General features: G+C 39.1%; 5 pseudogenes; all 5 read right to left on the minus strand.

The window, feature by feature from the left end:
• Positions 1-27: 27 nt before the first annotated feature.
• On the minus strand, positions 28-136 carry LOC128487792 (uncharacterized; annotated as a pseudogene).
• Positions 137-316: 180 nt separating this feature from the next.
• LOC128487829 (uncharacterized) lies at positions 317-425 on the minus strand (annotated as a pseudogene).
• A 182-nt stretch (positions 426-607) lies between these two features.
• Positions 608-726, minus strand: LOC128487442 (uncharacterized; annotated as a pseudogene).
• Positions 727-933: 207 nt separating this feature from the next.
• Positions 934-1,042, minus strand: LOC128487833 (uncharacterized; annotated as a pseudogene).
• A 183-nt stretch (positions 1,043-1,225) lies between these two features.
• LOC128487587 (uncharacterized) lies at positions 1,226-1,334 on the minus strand (annotated as a pseudogene).
• Between the last annotated feature and the right edge of the window lie 13,031 nt (positions 1,335-14,365).

Consider the following 14,365-nt stretch of genomic DNA (forward strand, 5'->3'; position numbering starts at 1 on the left):
CTTTCCCCGGACTGTGAGAAAAGAAAAAGCCTACAACACCTGGTATTCCCAGGCGGTCTCCCATCCAGGTACTAACCAGGACCAACCCTGCTTAGCTTCCAAGATCAGGCGCTTTCAGGGTGGTATGCCCGTAGGTGTGAAAGCATTTTATTTTACTTCTCTTATTCTGCCGCTGCTGCTTGTCGTCAGACAGAAAGAATTATAAGCCCTGGGACAGGACAGAGAAGGTGAGAAGGTTCAAATAAGGGTTTAAAGCTTTGATGATGAGCAAGAAACACATGGCAAAAAGCTCTCCCCGGACTGTGAGAAAAGAAAAATCCTACAACACCTGGTATTCCCAGGCGGTCGTCCATCCAGGTACTAACCAGGCCCAACCCTGCTTAGCTTCCGAGATCAAGCGCTTTCAGGGTGGTATGGCCAAGGTGTGAAAGTTATTTATTTTACTTCTCTTATTCTGTTGCTGGTGCTGCTTGTCGTCAGACAGAAATAATTATAAGCCCTGGGACAGGACAGAGAAGGTGAGAAGGTTCAAATAAGGGTTTAAAGCTTTGATGATGAGCAAGAAACACATGGCAAAAAGCTCTCCCCGGACTGTGAGAAAAGAAAAAGCCTACAACACCTGGTATTCCCAGGCGGTCTCCCATCCAGGTAGTAACCAGGCCCAACCCTGCTTAGCTTCCAAGATCAGACGAGATCGGGCACTTTCAAGGTGGTACATCCGCAGGTGCAAAAGTGTTTTATTGTACTTCTCTTATTCTGTTGCTGCTGCTGCTGCTGCTGCTGCTGCTGCTGCTGCTTGTCGTCAGACAGAAAGAATTATAAGCCCTGGGACAGGACAGAGAAGGTGAGAAGGTTCAAATAAGGGTTTAAAGCTTTGATGATGAGCAAGAAACACATGGCAAAAAGCTCTCCCCGGACTGTGAGAAAAGAAAAAGCATACAACACCTGGTATTCCCAGGCGGTCTCCCATCCAGGTACTAACCATGCCCAACCCTGCTTAGCTTCCAAGATCAGGCCCTTACAGGGTGGTATGGCCGCAGGTGTGAAAGTGTTTTATTTTACTTCTCTTATTCTGTTGCTGCTGCTGCTTGTCGTCAGAGAGAAAGAATTATAAGCCCTGGGACAGGACAGAGAAGGTGAGAAGGTTCAAATAAGGGTTTAAAGCTTTGATGATGAGCAAGAAACACATGGCAAAAAGCTCTCCCCGGACTGTGAGAAAAGAAAAAGCCTACAACACCTGGTATTCCCAGGCGGTCTCCCATCCAGATACTAACCAGGCCCAACCCTGCTTAGCTTCCAAGATCAGGCGCTTTCAGGGTGGTATGGCTGCAGGCGTGAAAGCTTTTTATTTTACTTCTCTTATTCTGTTGCTGCTGCTGCTTGTCGTCAGACAGAAAGAACTATAAGCCCTGGGACAGGACAGAGAAGGTGAGAAGGTTCAAATAAGGGTTTAAAGCTTTGATGATGAGCAAGAAACACATGGCAAAAAGCTCTCCCCGGGCTGTGAGAAAAGAAAACGCCTACAACACCTGCTATTCCCAGACGGTCTCCCATCCAGGTACTAACCTGGCCCAACCCTGCTTAGCTTCCGAGATATGAAGCCTCCTGTCTTTCCTTAAAATTTGAAATTGTTCTAGCCTTGTTGCCCGAATAATTATAATTTTAATAAAGACAGGAAGCGAGTATTTTCCCTCTCTGCCTTCCCGATGGTTAGGTGTACTCTCTGGGTAAGTAGGCCGGGTTTGAATTCGGTTTTTGGGGGGTTTTGTCTGCTCCGTTGCGTTTGATATTTTGTGATGACTGTCTCAGTGATGCTCGTTCTACTGTGATTTACCATGTTTGTGAAGAACTTGGTTCTGTTATGTCTCTCTTTGTTTCACCTTGATACCATCTCTGTGTCATAGCGGTTCTGTTTCCCGGTTGGAGTGCATTGTCGCCTTGCTCTTGACCCTGGTTCCAGTTCGAGCCCCTGTTCTAAGTGTTGGGTTCGGTTTTACGTTGCTCGACGGTTTGCTGCGTTCTTCAGTTCCGGTTCGCAGCGGACGAAAGAGGAAGATAGTCAAGGGGTTTATATACCACCTGTGTACTGTTTCTATTGGTTGTTTTCACTTGTGTTATTAACTCTTTCTTTGCTGCTGTTGGTGAGAGTAAAGGAAGATATGCAAAATACTTGCCTCCTGTCTTTATTAAAATTATAATTATTCGGGCACCAAGGCTAGAATAATTTCAAATTACATTCCCATTTAACAGGCTTTAAACAATTATTCTGATCCTTGTTTTATTTTTAGCAACCAATGTTGGAGCCCATCATGGAGGAAGAAAATCTGTCAGATGAGGACTTTGTGAAGGCCCTGAAAGCATTGGATCACCTGTGTGAGACAATGTACAGGACAGGAAAAGAGTGAATATGTTTTTCTATTACATTCCCATATATCAGGTTTTAAACAATTATACTGATCCTTGTTCTTCATTTATTTTTTACAACCAACTTTGGAGCCCATCATGGAGGAAGGAAATCTGTCAGTGGAGGATTTTGTGCAGGCCTTGAAAGTATTGGATCACCTGTGTTAGACAATGTACAGGACAGGAAAAGAGTATTTATGTCTTCCTGTTACATTCCCATATACCTTGCTTTAAACAATTATTCTGATCCTTGTTCTTTTATTTGTAGCGACCAACTTTGGAGCCCATCATGGAAGAAGGAAATCTTTCACTTGATGAGTTTGTGCAGGCCCTGAAAACATTGGATCGCCTGTGTGAGACAATGTACAGGAGAGGAAAAGAGTGTTTGTCTTCCAATTACATTCCCATATACCAGGCTTTAAACAATTATACTGATCCTTGTTCTTTTATTTTTAGTGACCAACTTTGGAGCCCCACATGCAGGAAAGAAATCTGTCAGAGTTTGTGCAGGCCCTGAAACACTGGATCACCTGTGTGAGACAATGTACAGGACAGGAAAAGAGTGTAACATAACCTATAAGGTTTTTGTGTTAAAGATTTTGTAAGTTTTTATTACAATTATATCCTTTAATTGATGTGGTGATATCTACTTTGCGACATAAAACTTTAGACATACGAATTCTACTATTTTGACTTACAACTCAATTTCAAAGCCTTTGGGGCTAATTGAAGATGTATATTTCCTTCGGTAACATTTCCCAATATACCAGGTTTTAAACAATTACACTGATCCTTGTTCTTTTCATTTTTAGTGACCAGCTTTGGAGCCCATCATGGAGGAAGGAAATCTATCTGTTGCGGAGTTTGTGCAGGCCATGAAAACATTGGATCAACTATGTGAGACAATGTACAGGACAGGAAAAGCGTGTTTATGTCCTCCAATGACATTCCCATTTAACAGGCTTTAAACAATTATGCTGGTCCTTGTTGTTGTTTTATATTTAGCAACCAATTTTGGAGCCCATCATGGAGGAAGGAAATCTGTCAGATGAGGAGTTTGTGCAGGGCCTGAAAGCAATGGATCACCTGTGTGAGACAATGTACAGGACAGGTAAAGAGTACATATGTATTCCCATTTACCTGTCTTTAAACAATCATACTGAATCTTGTTCTTTCTTTTTTTTGTTTTTAGCAACCAATGTTGGAGCCCATCATGGAGGAAGGAAATCTATCAATTGAGGAGTTTGTGCAGGCCCTCAAAGTATTGGATCACCTGTGTGAGACAATGTACAGGACACGAAAATAATGTTTATGTCTTCTAATTACATTCCTATACACCAGGCTTTAAACAATTATACTGATCCTTGTTGTTCTTTTATTTTTTACAACCATCTTTGGAGCCCATCATGGAGGAAGGATATCTGTCAGTTGAGGATTTTGTGCAGGCCTTGAAAGTATTGGATCACCTGTGTTGATGTACAGGACAGGAAAAGAGTATTTATGTCTTCCTGTTACATTCCCATATACCTTGCTTTAAACAATTATTCTGATCCTTGTTCTTTTATTTGTAGCAACCAACTTTGGAGCCCATCATGGAAGAAGGAAATCTTTCACTTGATGAGTTTGTGCAGGCCCTGAAAACATTGGATCACCTGTGTGAGACAATGTACAGGACAGGAAAAGAGTGTATATGTATCCCTGTTACATTCCCATATAACTTGCTTTCAATCGTACTGATCCTTGTTGTTGTTTTATTTTTAGCGTCCAATTTTGGAGCCCATCATGGAGGAAGGAAATCTGTCAGTTGAGGAGTTGTGCAAGCCCTGAAAGCATTGAATCACCTGTGTGAGACAATGTACAGGACAGGAAAAGAGTGTATCAATTATATATATTTTGTTTCTACCTATCTTCTGAAGCATATGGAAAACTAAAGCTTATTATATATATATATATATTTATATATATATATATATATATATATATATATATATATATATATACATACACACACAGCCCAAAGTATACAATTGCACACCAACCTTGAATTCTCTGCCCGGTGCCAGGTAGCTGCAGCAGTAATGCATATAAATTCAAAAGATAGTTACTGGCACTCATAGGACTTGTTTTAAAGGATTTCATGAAACTCTGTTTTTCTGGTCAGTATGGTTTTTAGATCTGATCTCTGTAAACATCTCTTTAGTAGTTTACTTGCTAATCTTCTTTTTTATGGTCATACAGCTACAGCATATTAGTAATTGCTCAATATAATGTTGAGATTATTGTCAATAACTCAGATGAACTCAAAATATTACAATTTCTTTAATTGCAGACAAAAGAATATAACCAATCTAAAACCGGAGAGAAGAAAAGGGTGGAGGACAAGAGCAGCACTGCAGTAAAGGTGGAGGACACACCAGAAAAAAGGCAGAAAAAAGAATTACAGAATCTACCCTATATATGTATGTTATAGAAAATATCAACATTTTGATAAACTTTGAACTCAAGATAAAAGAGCCATTTGCCAAAATATTTCATGTGTTTTTCACAAAGCTATAAATATCTACATATATGATTGTCACGTTAAACATTCCAGACTATAAATATGTTTTATCTCTATTTTTTTGTTGTTGTAATATATATAGTGACATAAAACTACAGTCATGCCAGTTCTACTATTTTGACCCTTTGAAGGTGATTAATTGAACATAATTTAACCAGGCTTTAAACTATCATGATAATCTTTCTTTCTGTTTATTTTTAGCGGCCGGTTGTAGAACCCATCATTGAGCAAGGGAATCTGTCAGTTCTTAAGTTTATGAAGGCACTGCTAGAATTGTATCATTTGTATGAGACAATGTATGAAACCGGAAAAGCCATATAGAAGAAACTGCAGAAATGGGTGAGTGCAGCCTTTATTTGTTATGGTCTTATGATATTTATAGTCTCATTATAGTTTAACATTTTAAATTAACACTATTTCTTTTCCCTCTGTAGTTTACTGAAATTGATGAAGGAGAATTGATGAAGCAGCGAGCGACACAACCATCGTCAAAGCTATACAAACAAACACATCTTTGATTTTATGATCATACAACTATAACATATGAGTACTTGGGCAAGTTTTTGGTATTATCAGTAATGCAGATGAATATTAAAATGTATTCCATTGTAGCCAGTAAAATGCAATTTGTCCAAATCTGGAGAGTTGGAAAAGGTGGAGGACAAGTGCATTGCTGCTGTCCAGATGGAGGCGCCACCAGATTAAAGCCTTGTAAGTGATTAAACATATTTTATAAAATATAAGGAAATATTTAATACATACCATTAAACATTCTACTCAAGATAAGAGAGCTCCTTTGGCCAAAAACATTTTATATAATTTCACATTGCTAAGATTATCCACATATATGTATATCAGGTTAACATTACAGATTGTACTATATGGTTATTTAACTTATTTCCTGTAGTCAACTTTAGATACCTTGTGAGGCAGCTCGCGACCCTTGGGATGAGGAAGTAAAATTAAAGGGACAGCTTCAGTGATGATGAAATTAGTGATTTTGAGGAGGATTCATTTGTTCATAATTCTCATTCTCATGCAATTTAAACATCGATCATATATATATTTTAAAAAGCAAAAGTCTTATTCCATGATATACAAATAATTGTTTGATACAAACTCTCACTTTGTGCTGGATAATGAATTTAGACATCTAACCATGGAAAAAAATGTATTCTGCATTTAAGTGCACTATTTTGTGACTTCATATTTTAGTATTACTCCAAAGATTTGCATAATATTAGTGAACCATCCAAGAGAGTTATTCAAAATGGGGGTATGATATAGACCACATAAAACTTGTGGGAGCAAGTGCTCCTACTACATTTCCTAAATTGTAAGCTTTAGTCTGATATGCTTCAAAACTCAGCCTCTATTATACTAAGATCGGAAACTTTAATTATACTGTATTTTTCTTACTTTTAGATTTCTCCAGATATATGTTCCTATCCTGAAGATGAGCCACAAGTGGAAACACTGTGTGAAGACCTGCCAAAGAGGAAGACAAAAACCCACAATACAGTTTCTGGCAGTCCCTAGTCTGCTGTTGGAAACCCATCAAATGATCCAGCACTGACATCAATCACACATTTTCTCACAGCAGGTGCCTCAGTGAAATAAAAGAAACCTGTGATCTCTGTAGTGTAAAGTAAAAGAAGACACCTGAGCAGAATCATTGATGTCATTACAACTGTCAACAAAATAAAAAAGTGGACAACCTTAGATTTTGTGGTTAGTTACTATTGTTAAGTAAACCCAAAAGTTTAGTAGTAGCACTACTAAACTGGAAGAAATGAAACGGTATATGTATACAGTAGCTTGGAAGAAAGAAGAGAGAGCGAGAGAGAGAGTTGATGTGGTAGAGACATTTAAGAATATAAAAGAAAAAGAGGCCATGGCATATGAATAAAGCTATCCCAAATCTAAAACAAGACCAAGGAATGATTGAGTTCTAGGTCTTTACTTCAGGAAATATAGGCAGACTAGCTGGGAAAAAATGGTTCTTATCTGCTATCAAATTCTATTTTTCTTTTGAAAAATTACACAAGATCCAGGAGTCCAGGGGACAGTTCAGAAATTGTTTATCGTGCACAGATATCCATTGACTTGTTTTGGCAGTGCCCATTAGGATGGCTTTATTGGAAGCTTGAACTCAGAGCTTGAACTCAAGGGCTCTATTGCTATGTGCTATGTAAAGGGTGCATTATGCCCTGCCAGTAATAGTCTAGGGCTGAGAAGGTAGAAGTTTACCGTCTAGAAATGCCATATGCACATCTACAGCCTACTCAGGTACTATTCTATTATGGGCAGTCTTGAGGAGGCATGTTAGTCCCACTACCCTCTGACCCCCTGTTTTATTCCACCTATCCTATCTTCCCAGGCATGAGGTAGATGTACCGACCATGGACTATGTGCTTTGTCTGGGAATATAATTGCAACTTTGATTATTATTGCACCATGTTCACTGTATACAAAAATACAGAAAGGGGAGTACACAAACATAAAAGGCATAATCATTCAGATTCCAGGTTGCTACTAAAACAATAATGATCATCAAATACATAAAACAAAGCAGAAATTCAGGGAGACCCACCAAATAGTAAAAACCACTTGTGTAAGAAATAAATATTGGCCATATATTACTTAACCCGCCACTATGTCAGTATCCCAAGTCTGGGGTTCCTGTTAGAATAATAATGATCAATACACAAAAAAAAGCAAGAATTCAGTGAATATCCATATTCATTGTATGTTTGGAGTCTGCACTTTTCATGAATTGCCCTAATCTGTAGTACTTACTAATGCATGTCTGATTGTATGAATATAACTTTTTATGCTATTGCTCCTCAGTTCCCTATGATATTCAAATAAATCTATACCCTCACCTGTTTACTACTGGGATACATTTAATAAAAATCGGCATATATAAGAACAAAAAGAGGGACCCTCTATTTAACAAGGGGAAGGGGTGATGACTGACCAATGCTTAGTGGGATAGAGCTAATTAAACAAACATGGCAGTATAGTAGCCTTCTACTCAGAAGGATGGGGGAGTAAAATTTGTAACAAGCTAGAAAGATTCAAAATCCTGTGCCTGTTCCCTTTCTTTCATTTCTGCTATGTGGGATAGAGCAAAGACTGACTCATCATTTTAAAATCCACTTTTTTCTTTTGTGTCAGACTATTTAAAAGTAGTTTTTCTATGGCTCCTTTCCTTGGGGTGAAAATGGGGATCAATAGCTATTCTCGATCGTCAGTGAAAACGTAAGCAATGTTTTTGGTTGCGACCTTTGAGTGCCAAGGGACTGGACACCAAAAAGTAGGAGACCTAAAGACCTGTTAATTTTTTTTACATTTTGCTATTTTTTTATTTTTAAAATTGTTTGTGGGATGACAAGCCATTCCCTAACCCCCTGGGAATGTGAGATAAATGTTGTGAGATGGAACCTACTTCCAACTAGCATTTGCAGCTTTGCAATTTACATGTTAACTAATCTGCAAGCTTCTTGATTTTTTTTTAACCCGCATGAGGTAAATTTAAAAGGATTAGCACCTGATGTGATGGCTAGAACAAGGCTAGAACATTTGGAAACGGGTTAAGAGTGGTTGATAAGTTACTAGTCAGGACTAGTCAGAAAACAAAAAATGATTGACATTTTGAAAACGTAATAAATGTAAGATATTTATTACAATTATCTATTGACTGCTCTCCTACACCTTTACTATTAAATAGACTGGAATTGGAAGTAAGATCTAACTACATGGCCATCTGTACTTTTCATTTGTGTTGTTACAGTACACTAGAGTAGCCTCAGGGAGGCAATGTTAAGTTACTTTTCTAGGTTAGTTACAGGGTAATGTGTTTTTACAGTGTATGTGTTGGGAGGAGGTTGTCACTGTAGCTTTTTGTAACACTGCACAAACGAAGGCCACTATCCTTCCTGCCTACCCTGCTTTTTCTTTCTTCTACTGCTGGCCACTTTTCAAACGAGATCTGTTTCACCAGCTAACTTGCCCGGTTCTTACACTGGAGGTATTTTAAAGGGGCATATTCCTAGATTCGTTTGTTATAGAGGTACCCTTGGAGTTCATAAATTTACGTATGTTGGCATTAGTGAGGGTGGTACTTGAACAACCTTAAAATTATTTGCTTGCACAAAACAATGGTCTCCTGGGTCATGATTGAATTTTAAGTCAAATATTCCTCTTCAGTGTATACGGGATGTATTTATGTTTTGGTATATAAAGTCTTATTTGTACTTTTTATTACCAACTTTATAACTAACTATCAACAGCATAGTTGTATTATCAATTTTCACATCTAGTCAATTTTATATAATGTTATTAATAGCAATCCTAATATTACACAGAAAACGGCTTTTCAAAATGGTGTCTTTGACTGCAATATATTTGTTATGTACGTGTAGCAGTCTAAAGCACTGTCATCCAAAATATAACATTTACCACATTTAATCTCTGGCTTTTATTGATGACACCATCGCACCCCTTTTAGGGGGGAGCCGCCGCTGCTACAGCTGGGGCGGTGGTTGGTAGTTGAAGAGGTGTCTGCTGGCTCTTTAATGAGAGCAACTGCAGATGGTGTTCTTCATGCAGCATGAATCTTTCCACTGTGGCGGGGCTCACCACGTAGTGTAATGTTTCAAAAAATGTAGAGCGGCAGAAGTTAAATTGGCTCACAGGGACGACTCAGGTAGGAGTGAGGACTCTAGTGATTGAGAAAAATATTTTGTTTTTATTTCCTTTTTTTTCAACCTGCCCCCCCAAGTTATGCACCTCTGCCCCCAGGCTTGCCACTCTCCCCCAGAAATGCCACTGTGCCCCATGATACGCCGTTTAACCCTCTATATGCCACTGTGCCCCATGATATGCCTTTTGACCCCCTATGTGTCACTCTGCCTCCAGAATTGCCTTATACCCCTATATGCCACTCTGGCATTTAGGGGGTTAAAAGGCATATTATGGGGCAGAGTGGCATATAGGGAGGTATAAGGTATTTCAGGAGACAGAGTGGCATATAGAGGGTTAAAAGGCATTTCTGGAGGCAGAGTGGCATTAAGGGGGTTAAAAGGCATTTCACAGAGCAGTCTGCCTCCAGAAATGCCTTATGCCCCCCCATTTAAAACTCCCTCCCCCTCCCTCCTCCAAACTTACCGGTGCTTCTGAGTCCCCGTTGCTTAGTCCGGGCAGCGTGTAGAGCTCTACGCGATTCTCGTAGACAACTTCCACTTGAGCATAACACAGGAGGATCCAGGTCCCCTGCATCGCTGCGGGGGATCTGGATCTTAGTCTCATAGTCAGACCTAGTTGAGGTCTGATTATAAGACGACCCCGATTATAAGACGAGGACTATTTTACAGAGCATTTGCTCTGGAGAAAACCTCGTCTTATAATCGAGCAAATATGGTATTATTTTGTAGCTTTTAAAATACAGTGCAACAAATTATAAGAGTTAGCTTATTTTCCTTTCTTATTTTAAGCCAGTAATGCAAAAGTCAAAACCTTATGTGTGTGTGAGGAACTGCCCATCCTGTAGTTTCCTTGTTGTGCCATGATTTTAAGCTTCAGTCTAATTTCCCTTTATTTATGTCTTTTGGTGTATTGTTGTGCTGCTTGGTCGCAGGTGTGGCTTCCACAGAGTTAACATTGAACACTTTTAATGTTAAAAATACTAGCTAGCGGGGAGTGATATTTAAGCATATGCCAACTAATGCCACATTTGTTTTCCTCCGCCGTGATGACAGACAATATTTCTAGGAAATACATGGTGAAGTATAAGGTTGCTGGCATGTCTCTCAGTTAGTAAAATCCCAACATACAGTATCTCACAAAAGTGAGTACACCCCTCACATTTTTATAAATATTTTATTATCTATTTTCATGGGACAACACTGAAGAAATGGCACTCTGCTACAATGTAATCTTCCAGGGCTTTAGAGTATGAATAGAGCACTGGGATATAAAAATCCATATATTGCACACATATGTATGTATAAGGCTTCGTTAGTGTATGTTTAATTGTATTTTATTCTGAAATGAATGCATATAAGGAAGGCCAGACTCTAATGCTTAACATCGGTGTGAGCCATTGGGTTTGGCACATGCTACATCTACCCAGGTAAAGGGCACCACATAGTAAGTGGTGGCGTCACATTAAAGCGCATTCTAAAGCTGTGAGGTGTTAGGAGAAACATTTATGTTTACTATTATAAGTTGTGCCTCTCTCTGCCTCTTTCAAGTGACCGGACTTCGTATTGCCAGAGCTGTCTGAAGGAGCAGTACGTTAACGGAGCATCCTCCTGTAACACTTCTTGGAAGGCTAGGACTTCTGCACCAGTATTGAGGGCTGCCTCTTCTCTGTCGTCTTCCTCGTGGGAGTCCAGCAGTGATGGAGCGTTTTTCCGCTGTCACAGTTCAAGGTTTTTGGACAAGTTATTGGACTCATGGTGTTGTGAGATTTTGTACTGTCATTTCCCTTTTGTGTTTACGTATCGTGTCACTCACAAGGTTTTTTTTGTGAACCACATTTTGCAGTCACTTATCGTTTGTAACAAGTCACATGTTTCAAAGCAGTGCTTTATTATGTTATAATTACAATTTTAGCCCCTTGAACAACGAATGCAGAGGAAAATACTGTGTTTATTTTTCCAGTTATTTCTTGTGACGCTCCATCTATAGTTATTTATATACACCATTGCTAATTTGCACTATTTTAGATTATTTGCTTTTTTTTAACGTATATGTACTATACAGCACTAGAGGCAGGTTTATCTTTTCGCTTTTCTTTGTGTCCATACATTGAGCTCTGTTTATCTTCCTGTGTGTATGTGTATATATATATATATATATACAAACACAAGTCCCCTGATAACTGTTACAACTGTTACAGTCCATTCCGAATCAGCTGTTATTTACTACATTAACAATGTCTACAAGGTATGTTTGATCCATTTGATTTTATTTCTTTCAAAAACAAGAACATTTCTGTGCGAATCCAACACGCCCTCTCCCTCTCCCTCTCCCTCACCCTCACCCTCTCCCTCACCCTCTCCCTCACCCTCACCCTCTCCCTCACCCTCTCCCTCACCCTCTCCCTCACCCTCACCCTCACCCTCACCCTCTCCCTCACCCTCGCCCTCACCTTCACCCTCTCCCTCGCCCTCTCCCTCGCCCTCGCCCTCGCCCTCGGCCTCTCCCTCGCCATTGCCCTCGCCCTCGGTGTCAGCCGCGCCCTCGGTGTCACCCTCGCCCTCGGTCTCTCCCTCCAGCTATAACTGTAAACAACATTTTGGAATGTTCATCCAGTATTTGTCGTCATGGACACGCTGATGTCGTCATGGACCATGGTTTAAGCACTAGAGCACAGTCATGCTGGAATAGAAAAGTGCCTTCCTCAAGCTGTTCCCACAAAGTTGGAAGCATAGCATTGTCCAAAATGTCTGGGTATGCTGAAAGGGAACTACCAAGTTGTTTGGACAATGCTATGTACCCAACTTCGTTGGAAAGACTTGCAGAAAGCCTTCCCTGAAGAGTGGTGCCCCAATACTCTTGTTCATATAGTGTTTATATATGTGTATATATATATATATATATATATATATATATATATATATATAAATATATATATATGTGTGTGTGTATAATATATAGACAGTTATAAAATATGTTTTTTACACTATCTTTTTTTAATTCTACAAAATATTCAGTTATTTTGCTTTCTGTCAAATCTGACATTAGCTGTGAAATGTAGAACTTTTATATAGATGCAGTTGGCACTAGATGGAAACACATAACGTATTAGAGACTAAAGATACAAAGTTATTTTTCTTTTTGTGTTTTGTTATCATTTTAATAGTTTGTGCCTCAAATGTCAAGCATTTGAGCAAAATACCTAGGTAGGCTAGATAGACCGCAAGTTTAATGTTTTTTACATGGGGAAAAATAGAATTTGAAGGAAGAATTCAGCCCAGCTAATCTGCCCATCTTTCCTGATGTAAAGACTCTGACGTTAATCAGTCATTGGTCTCGTCTTTATGATGAGGCTTTATGCCTATGCCAGGAATGCTAAGAAACTCCTTTTGGAGGTTGCACCACCCTCTCAGTAATTGAAAAAGAAGAAATGCATGCAATCCCTCATCCCGACCCCTGCTGCTGTGCGTTCAGTTTTTGGAATCCATATAAACATAATGTGGAGAATACAGTAGCATAGTTTTACTCAGGGTTATTTCAATTTAATGTTAGTAATACAAGTCTAACTGTGAGCCAGGGGGTAAAGAGTACAAGTGATTTTATGCAGAGATGTGTGTTAAAATGGATTAGTTTAACCCCTTGATGACAATTGACAGTCCGGGCACATCTATGTTCGCTTTCTGCATTCAAACTGTGTTGCTGTAATGCCTTGATGTTGATGCATTCAGCAACACCGAGATCGACATCTGAGGCCTTGTCTGGCAAAGTTTCCAAGAGCCAGACCCTCCTGAGATCTCTGGCTCCCCTTGCAGGTTGAAAACAGGTTGTTCAACCATGCAAGTCAATGGAGCCTAGTTTTCTAATCACACTATGATTAATAAAATAAATGTAAAAAAAAGAATAATAAGGAAAAAAAATACTTAATAAATAAAATAAAAAGAATGATAACATGTACAAATAATTTTCCACTGATGGCACCATCAGGGGAACCTTCCAGTTCCAAAAAAAGGAATATATATATATATATATATATATATATATATATATATATGAGCAATTCTTGCATGGAAAGAGTTAGAATACTGGCATGTCAATGAGGTGTCTACTTTTAAAGAATGTATGATTTGATGGGGTAAATTGAATTGGCAGGGTTCAACAATGGGGAAGGATGACCACATGTCAAATTTCCAATTTCAAAAATGCACACGTCCCAAATGTGGCCTTTTAGCCCCCAAACAACCCAACGAGCCCATGTGTTGGGTGACAGTGTCATATACCAGGACCTGTAAATACCATATTTGCTCGATTATAAGACGACCCCCCAAAATCTGAATATTAACTTAGGAAAAAAAGAAAAAGCCTGAATATAAGACGACCCCAAAGGAAAAAAGTTTTACCAGTAAATGTTAATTCATGTAAACTATTTTTTTTAATAAAAGCTATGATTGAGAAAAATATTTTTTTTGTTTTTATTTCCTTGTATTTTCCAACCTGCCCCCCAGTTACGCACATCTGCCCCCAGGCTTGCCACTCCAATATGGCACTGTGGCCCATGATATGCCTTTTAACCCTCTATATGCCACTGTGCCCCATGGTATGCCTTTTGACCCCCTATGTGCCACTCTGCCTCCAGAAATGCCTTATACCCCTATATCCCATTCGGGCATTTAGGGGGTTAAAATGCATATTATGGGG

This window comes from Spea bombifrons, chromosome 3, assembly GCF_027358695.1.
Source record: "Spea bombifrons isolate aSpeBom1 chromosome 3, aSpeBom1.2.pri, whole genome shotgun sequence".
NCBI classification, from domain to species: Eukaryota; Metazoa; Chordata; class Amphibia; order Anura; family Pelobatidae; genus Spea; species Spea bombifrons.